At 43.4% G+C, this 6871-nt stretch overlaps 1 pseudogene across 1 annotated transcript; it reads left to right on the top strand.

Annotated features, from left to right (window-relative positions):
- Positions 1 to 767: 767 nt before the first annotated feature.
- On the top strand, positions 768 to 2022 carry LOC311603576 (protein SEC13 homolog; annotated as a pseudogene). Its single transcript has one exon. The product of its transcript is annotated as a protein SEC13 homolog (transcript).
- Positions 2023 to 6871: the final 4849 nt, after the last annotated feature.

The raw sequence follows: 6871 nt of genomic DNA, 5'->3' as shown, positions 1-6871 counted from the left end.
GGATACTAGCCCAACATGGATGTCCCCTGAGAGTCTTCACTCAGTGGGGGATTGGGACAGATGTTGGGACTCGCTACTGGACTCCAGATGAGAGTGGATGGAGAATGGGGAGATAGAAGGACACAGAGGGTCCAGGAGCCCCTACAAAAAGACTATCAAGGCTGGCAGATCTGGACCCAGGAGGCCTGCACAAACTGCGGTACCAAGCAAGGATAATGCATGCAGTAAACCTTCTATTCAGATCTAGCCAATGGACAGCCCACTCTCCAAGGTTATTGGGAGAGCTGGGACTGCCTCTGACATGAACTCTGGTCTCCTCCCTCCCTATTTGACCAATTCCCCTTGGTGAGGAAGCTTCATGGCACTCAGAAGAAGGGGAGGCAGGCTATCTGGATGAGACCTGATAGGCTGTGCTCATATGAAGGGGGAGGTGGTCCCCTTCTGTCAGAGATCTAGGGGAGGGGAATAGGGTGAAAGAGGGAGGGAGGAAGGGGACCGGGAAGATACTAGTGAGGGGATAGCAATCAGGATGTAATCTGAATAAATTATTTTAAAATAAATTAAAAATTGGATATAAGATGCTAAACTTCTGAAGTTAATATTAGTAAAAATTAACCTCAAATGCTTCAAATATTCCATACATTTTGCCAATAAGTAAATGGCAATACATCTCCTGAAATAAGATGAAATGATAGGGTTTAAAAATTTAAATTAGGCTGCCATGTCCAAGGCCACAAGTCCCCGCTGCCGCATCTATAGCATCAGTAATGAACACTGCGGATACCTCTCATGAGGACATGATTCCTGATGCACAGCTGGACTATCATGACACCCACCTAGCAACCTGCTCCTCAAACAGGTTTGTCAAAACCTTTGATGTGCAAAATGGAGGGGCGGATCCTCCTCACAGACCTCAGAAGACATAGGGGGCCAGTATGGCAAGTGGCCTGGGCCCACCCCATGTATGGAAATATCCCAGCTTCCAGTTCCTATGATCAGAAAGTCATTATCTGAAAAGAAGAAAATGGCCTTTGGGAGAAGACCCATGAGCACTCAGGACATGACTCCTCAGTGAACCTTGCCTGCTGGGCCCCTCATGACGACAGCCTGATCCTGGCCTGTTGGAGCTCAGATGGGGCCATCTTCCCTGCTGACCTACCTATGCAGGGGAAGGCCAGTGGGGAGTGAAGAAAATCAACAACAATCACATGATCAGCTGTAACGCTGTCAGTTGGGCCTCTGCTGTTGTTCCTGGAAGCCTTATAGACCAAACGTCAGGGCAAAAACCCAATTTACATCAAGAAGTTTGCATCAAGTGGTTGTGATAACCTCATCAAGCTGTGGAGGGAGGAGGAGGATGGCTAGTGGAGGGAGGAGCAGAAGCTAGAGACCCACCGTGACTGGGTTCGAGATGTTGCCTGGGCCCCTCCATTGACCTGCCCACTAGCACCATTGCCATTGGACCTGCGATGATGCCTCAGGTAGTATGTGGTCACCCAAACTCCTACACCAGTCCAACGATATTGTATGGCTCGTGAGCTGGTCCATCACAGCCAACATCCTGGCCATGTCAGATGAAGACAGCAAAAGTGACCCCATGGAAAGAATTGGTGGATAGACAGTGGGTGTGCCTCGGTGACATCAACAAGGGCCAAGGTTCTGTGTCCTACTCCATCACAGAGAGCCAACAGAATGAGCAGTGACAACACAGACAACCTGGTCTTCCTGTTTCCAGGATTGCCTATTCCGGAACAACATCCAAACAACTGGGAATAAGGGTTCAAATGCTCCCAGGATTCCATATCCAAGAGTGCCCATAGATGTGACATGGATGCCCACCTGCCTTTCTGGGACTCATGTAGCTTAGTAACTTAACATCCAGCTGAAAGCATTCATGTTAGAAAACAAATGACTATTATTTTATTATTTTTAAATATCTTTGGCCATTTTTAACTGTCTTTTGGTTCAGGCAGTGTCCAAGCTAATAAAATCACATTGCATAGAAAAAAATTAAAATTAAAACTTTATAACTACCACAATTTTTTGAAAGTCATCAAAATTAATTATTAATGAATTAATAAATAATGAGTTATAGTTGCCATTGATTCAGGGACACACACACACACAGGAAAATCACACTTGCCTATGATTTGTTTACTTTTAATGACTTCATCAGCAGCCACCACGGCCAAAGGCAACTTCGTCTTTCAACTAGATGATGCATAGCCCCCTACCTGATGTCATAGCTTTGACCTTTACCCTCTACATACATCAGCCTGGGTCCTACAATGATACAAGGATGCTCGTGAAATGTAAGTCAAATCGTGCCACTTTCTCTCCTCTGCTACAAACTGTCAAGCGGCATCTGACCTTACTCAATGGAAGTCAGTTTCAGCTTCCTTCAGTTTCAGCTGCCCTTTCCTCCTGCCTTCATCTCGCCACTGGCCCACATCCCAATGCTAAGGTCTTGTTGCTAGTCTGTGGAATGCCATCCATGATCCTATCTTTTATGCAGATGAAGCCCTGCGCACGGGATAGTTTTCTGACAACCTCCCACCCCTAGCTCACTTTCCTCCTGTCTTTCGCTCAGCAAGTTTACTATGCTTAAGGCTGCCCACAGCTCCCATTCCTGCTTTTCTGAAACTGTTTCCTTCCTTCCTTCCTTCCTATGACCTCCACCCCGCACACACAGTCACTGTGTCCCTGATACATGTCCATTTTCCATGACTGCAAGCTAACTCTGTGATGGTGGGGCCAGTTTCCATTTTGTCCTTTGGGTTATACCCAGTGTTTAAAATTGGGGTTCTTACATTTGAGGCACATCGCAGATGGATGAATGGGTAAATGAATCATCCACAATCATAAATTTAATTTTCTGTGAAATAGCATGGAAAGGAGTAAGGTCAAATTTTCTAGCCCCCCACCTCACCTCCTTTTATTCTAGCACTTGGATTTTCATAGATATTCCTAAATGAAACCTTATGTATATAAAGATCTGGTTCTGTTTTTCAGCATATGCATAACAGTTTCTAAATGTTTTGGAGCCAGAGACTCCAAAGCTCTCAGCCTGCAGCAACCACGGGGGTATAGTACCCTTATGCCCCCTTCCCCTCTCCCCCTGCCCGCCGCATCCTCTCTTTGTGTCCTTTAGCCCTGAGTAGTTCCATTTCTATTTTCATGTGCTTTCTTACCTGGCTTCTTAAACCGTCTTTTCCCCCTTTATGGCTCCGATGCTAGTTTCATGCCCTCTAGCACACACACTGACTCTCAGATTAAAACGGAGAAAAAAAGGTAAAAATTAGAATCTAAGATCCACATGTAAGGTAAACAAACAAACAAGCATGGTAACTGAGTCTTGGATAATTCACTTAACACAGTGATATACAGATCCATCAATTTTCCTGAAATTATTTTTCTTTATTTGCGTTCCCAGAAGGGGACATCATATCCTCTGGACAAATTATAAGATGCCATATGCCACGACGGTGCTTGGAACTGAACCCATGTCCTCTGCAAAAGCAGCAAATATTTTTAACTGCTAAGTCATGACTCCAGCCTCACCCGCTATATTTATTTATTTACTTCTTTATTTATTATTTTTAAACATTGTCTCATTGTGTACCCTAGGCTGTTCTCAAACTCACAGAGATCCTCCTACCTCTATCTCCTACTAGGACTAAAGCTGAGTGCCACTATGCCTGGCTTTTATTTATTTTTTTAACATTTTATTTATATGTGCTTGTGTGTGTTCCAGCACACAGAGGTCAGAGATGTATGCATATACGGAGGTATGCATGTGAAAGACAGAGGACAACTTGTGAAAGTCAGTCTCTTATTTCCACAATGTGGGTATAAGGGATCTACCTTAGGTTGTCATCCTTGCTGGCAACCACCGTTACCAACTGAGCCATCTCTCCAGTCAATGATCATTATTTAAACAAAACAGATGGGGCTCAGAGTGCTAGTGCATGTCTCTCCTCCCCCTAAACCCACACCCACTAATCTTCCTGAAATTCTTATACTTTCCCTTTTCTTTAATGCTAAATAAAATTGTTGTGTATATGGGCCACATTTTCATTATTCACCTGTTGATGAGCATCTAAACTGATTCCATTTCCTAGCTACCGTGAACAGAGGAACAGCAAGCATGGACACATAACATCTCCGTGATAGGAGAAACAGAACATGCTAGTTCTGTTTTTAGACTTTCGAGAAACTTCTACACCTGTTTCTATAGCAGTGCCACCAGTTTATCCTCACAGGAGTTGTGAATAAGAAATCTTTCCCACCAGCAGTTGTTGTCATTTTTTCCCTGGATGATAATCATTCTAACTGGGGCTTTAATTTTGCAAAATCTCCTAAATTTAAAAACAAGGCTATTCTTTCACATCCCTTTCTGGGCTCAGTTGCCCTCCTGCATCCAGCTGCAGGCTGGTTTGAGCAGGAGGATTCTGTACCATGGAGGTGAGACCTGGGCTCTCAGGCTCTGCCTCCTCTGGTTCCCTTCAGCATCTGGGCTCCAGCTTCCTGCCTTTCAGGAGGAGAGAGATACTCAGCCTTGCATCCTTCTGAGTGTTCTGAGTTTCAGGTGAGATCATCTGAGGAAGTTCTCAGAACAGTCACAGCGCTGCACCCGAACGAGGCATTCCTCCAGCGTTAGTATCTCATTTGTCATTTCCCAACACGCGCTTGATCCATGCTGAGTGAGATGGATCCTGGCCACATCACGATTCGCATCTGAGGACCAACTGTTGTTTGTTCTTAGGCTAGAAGCCATCGAAGCTAAGGTAGGCCTTCTTCCAATTGCATGGGTTTTGCTCTAGTTGTCTTATACAGCACCCACACAAAAGTTCTTCCCTGTTACCAAGAGAATTATCAGAAATAATGATCCTTCCTGAAACACCTCGGCAATGGAACGGGAAGCTCTCCCTGGAAAGCCTCACCTTCTTGCTGCACTTCACCCCAGTACCCCCCTGAGGCTTGCATCTCTTTGAAATATCCTTGTCCATACAAAAGAAAGAAAGAAAGAAAGAAAGAAAGAAAGAAAGAAAGAAAGAAAGAAAGAAAGAAAACTTAACACCTACCAAGGTATTGTCCTTTGGCCCAATAGGCAAGCTTGAGGGCTACATGCTGTCAGTCTATACACAGGAAGATGCTTTTCCTAGCCTCCAAGTCTGAGCCCTGTCCACCATCTATTTCCTAATACAGGAAAGTCCTGCCTCTGTAGAAATCTGTGTTGCCATCTTCCTAGCAATGCCTGTAATATGCTTAGATACTTGAATGTCAGTTCCAGCTCTCAGATTCCTTGGCTACCCTATTTAGTTTATAACAAGTCCTTCTGACCTTGTTGGCATTTTCCGAGTTCGCAGGATTTACCTCCCTATGGTACTACAGCTCTGCAGAAACCCAAATATGATCCTTGCCTGTCTACCACGTGTCAGCCAGAGCCAACATGCCTGGTCCTATCTCACTGAGGCACGGGCACTCACGTGCTCTCTCTTCTCTGGGCAGCAAGCTCTGCCTTTGCTGTCCAGAATTCTCTGCTCTCTCCAACTCCTTAACTCTTCTTCCAGAAGCTCCCGAACAGCTCACAGGCTATATAGCTTTAAATAAATGTATCCCCCGCTAGAGTATAATCAACAACTGAAAAACACACAAATCATAAAGAGCTTGAGAAGTGTTCAGAGTGAACACCCTGTGCAGTTTTTATCTGGAACAAGAAAAGAGAACATTACCAGCCACTCAGAAGATCCTTCATGCTTTTTCACAGTCACTAAAATCCCTACCCATGAAAAACAATTACCTACCGCCAGCCATTATTAGTAGAATCAGCCTGTCGCTTGCCTCACTCCCTAAAATGCCATTCCTATGACTTCCCACATAACAAATCAGTTTGGCCCACTTGTTCCCCACAGGTACCAAATCATGCATTTTTTTGTGTGCCTGTCTTTTCTGTTCACTGTGATGCTTGTGAGACTTGTCCGTATTGCCCATGTGGGAGCAGTTTATTCTTTGTTGCCAGTTAATATTTATCACATGACTATGCCATTGTCAACATCTGCTAGACAGGTGGCTATTTCCAGTTTTGTCCTATTCCAAATGGTAATTTGGTAACTAACCTTATGCATATTTTTTAGTGCACTCAACTTGTCTCCTGTTAAGTATATAGCCAAGAGTGGGTGTATATGCCTTGATTGCTAGAGGGTGAAAGAGTTTTCAAACCACTGCATACCAGTTTATAACTCATCAATAGTATATGTCCATTTTTATTATTATTATTATCTAAAATAATTTCCCTGATGACTGATGATTTCAAATGCCTTCCCTAATATTTATTGGCCATGTGTGTATTCCTTTTCTTAAGTATTTGTTCATGATCTATGGAAACTTTCTGTATGGTACAAATTCCTTCCCCCATTTTGTTATTTGCCCTTTCACTTTGTTCCTGGGTCTGTTGATAAAGAAGAGCTTTTAACTTTAAGAGAATCTAAAGAGAATCTGTATTATTCAGCCAGAAAGATTACAGGAAACAGGCTTGCTTGAAGAGGGCAGTTTGATATCAAGTATGTTGACTTGAAAATCACTCAGAATAGTTTTTTATGGGGCTAATAGTTTGGACTTATCATTAAAGTTTTTTTTCTTGTACTTGTCCTGACTCACTTGGCTTTTATTTGTACAATTAAGACAGTTAAAACCTTCCATGGCTTTACTCTCAACCCTGTAATCTTTCAAGTCCCACACTCCCTGGAACTGCTTGCTTACAGGAGTTCTAGACAGCATCTTACAGGGGTTCATTTACATTTAATAACTGGTAGGGTGTCAACCCTCATATTTTTGTTTTTACTACTTTATAAAATATAATGATATGTCT

This window comes from Acomys minous (assembly GCF_964271855.1).
Source record: "Acomys minous genome assembly, chromosome: 8".
Taxonomy (NCBI): Eukaryota; Metazoa; Chordata; class Mammalia; order Rodentia; family Muridae; genus Acomys; species Acomys minous.
The sequence above is the reverse complement of the archived record's forward strand: the minus strand, read 5'-3'. Positions and strand labels throughout refer to the sequence as shown.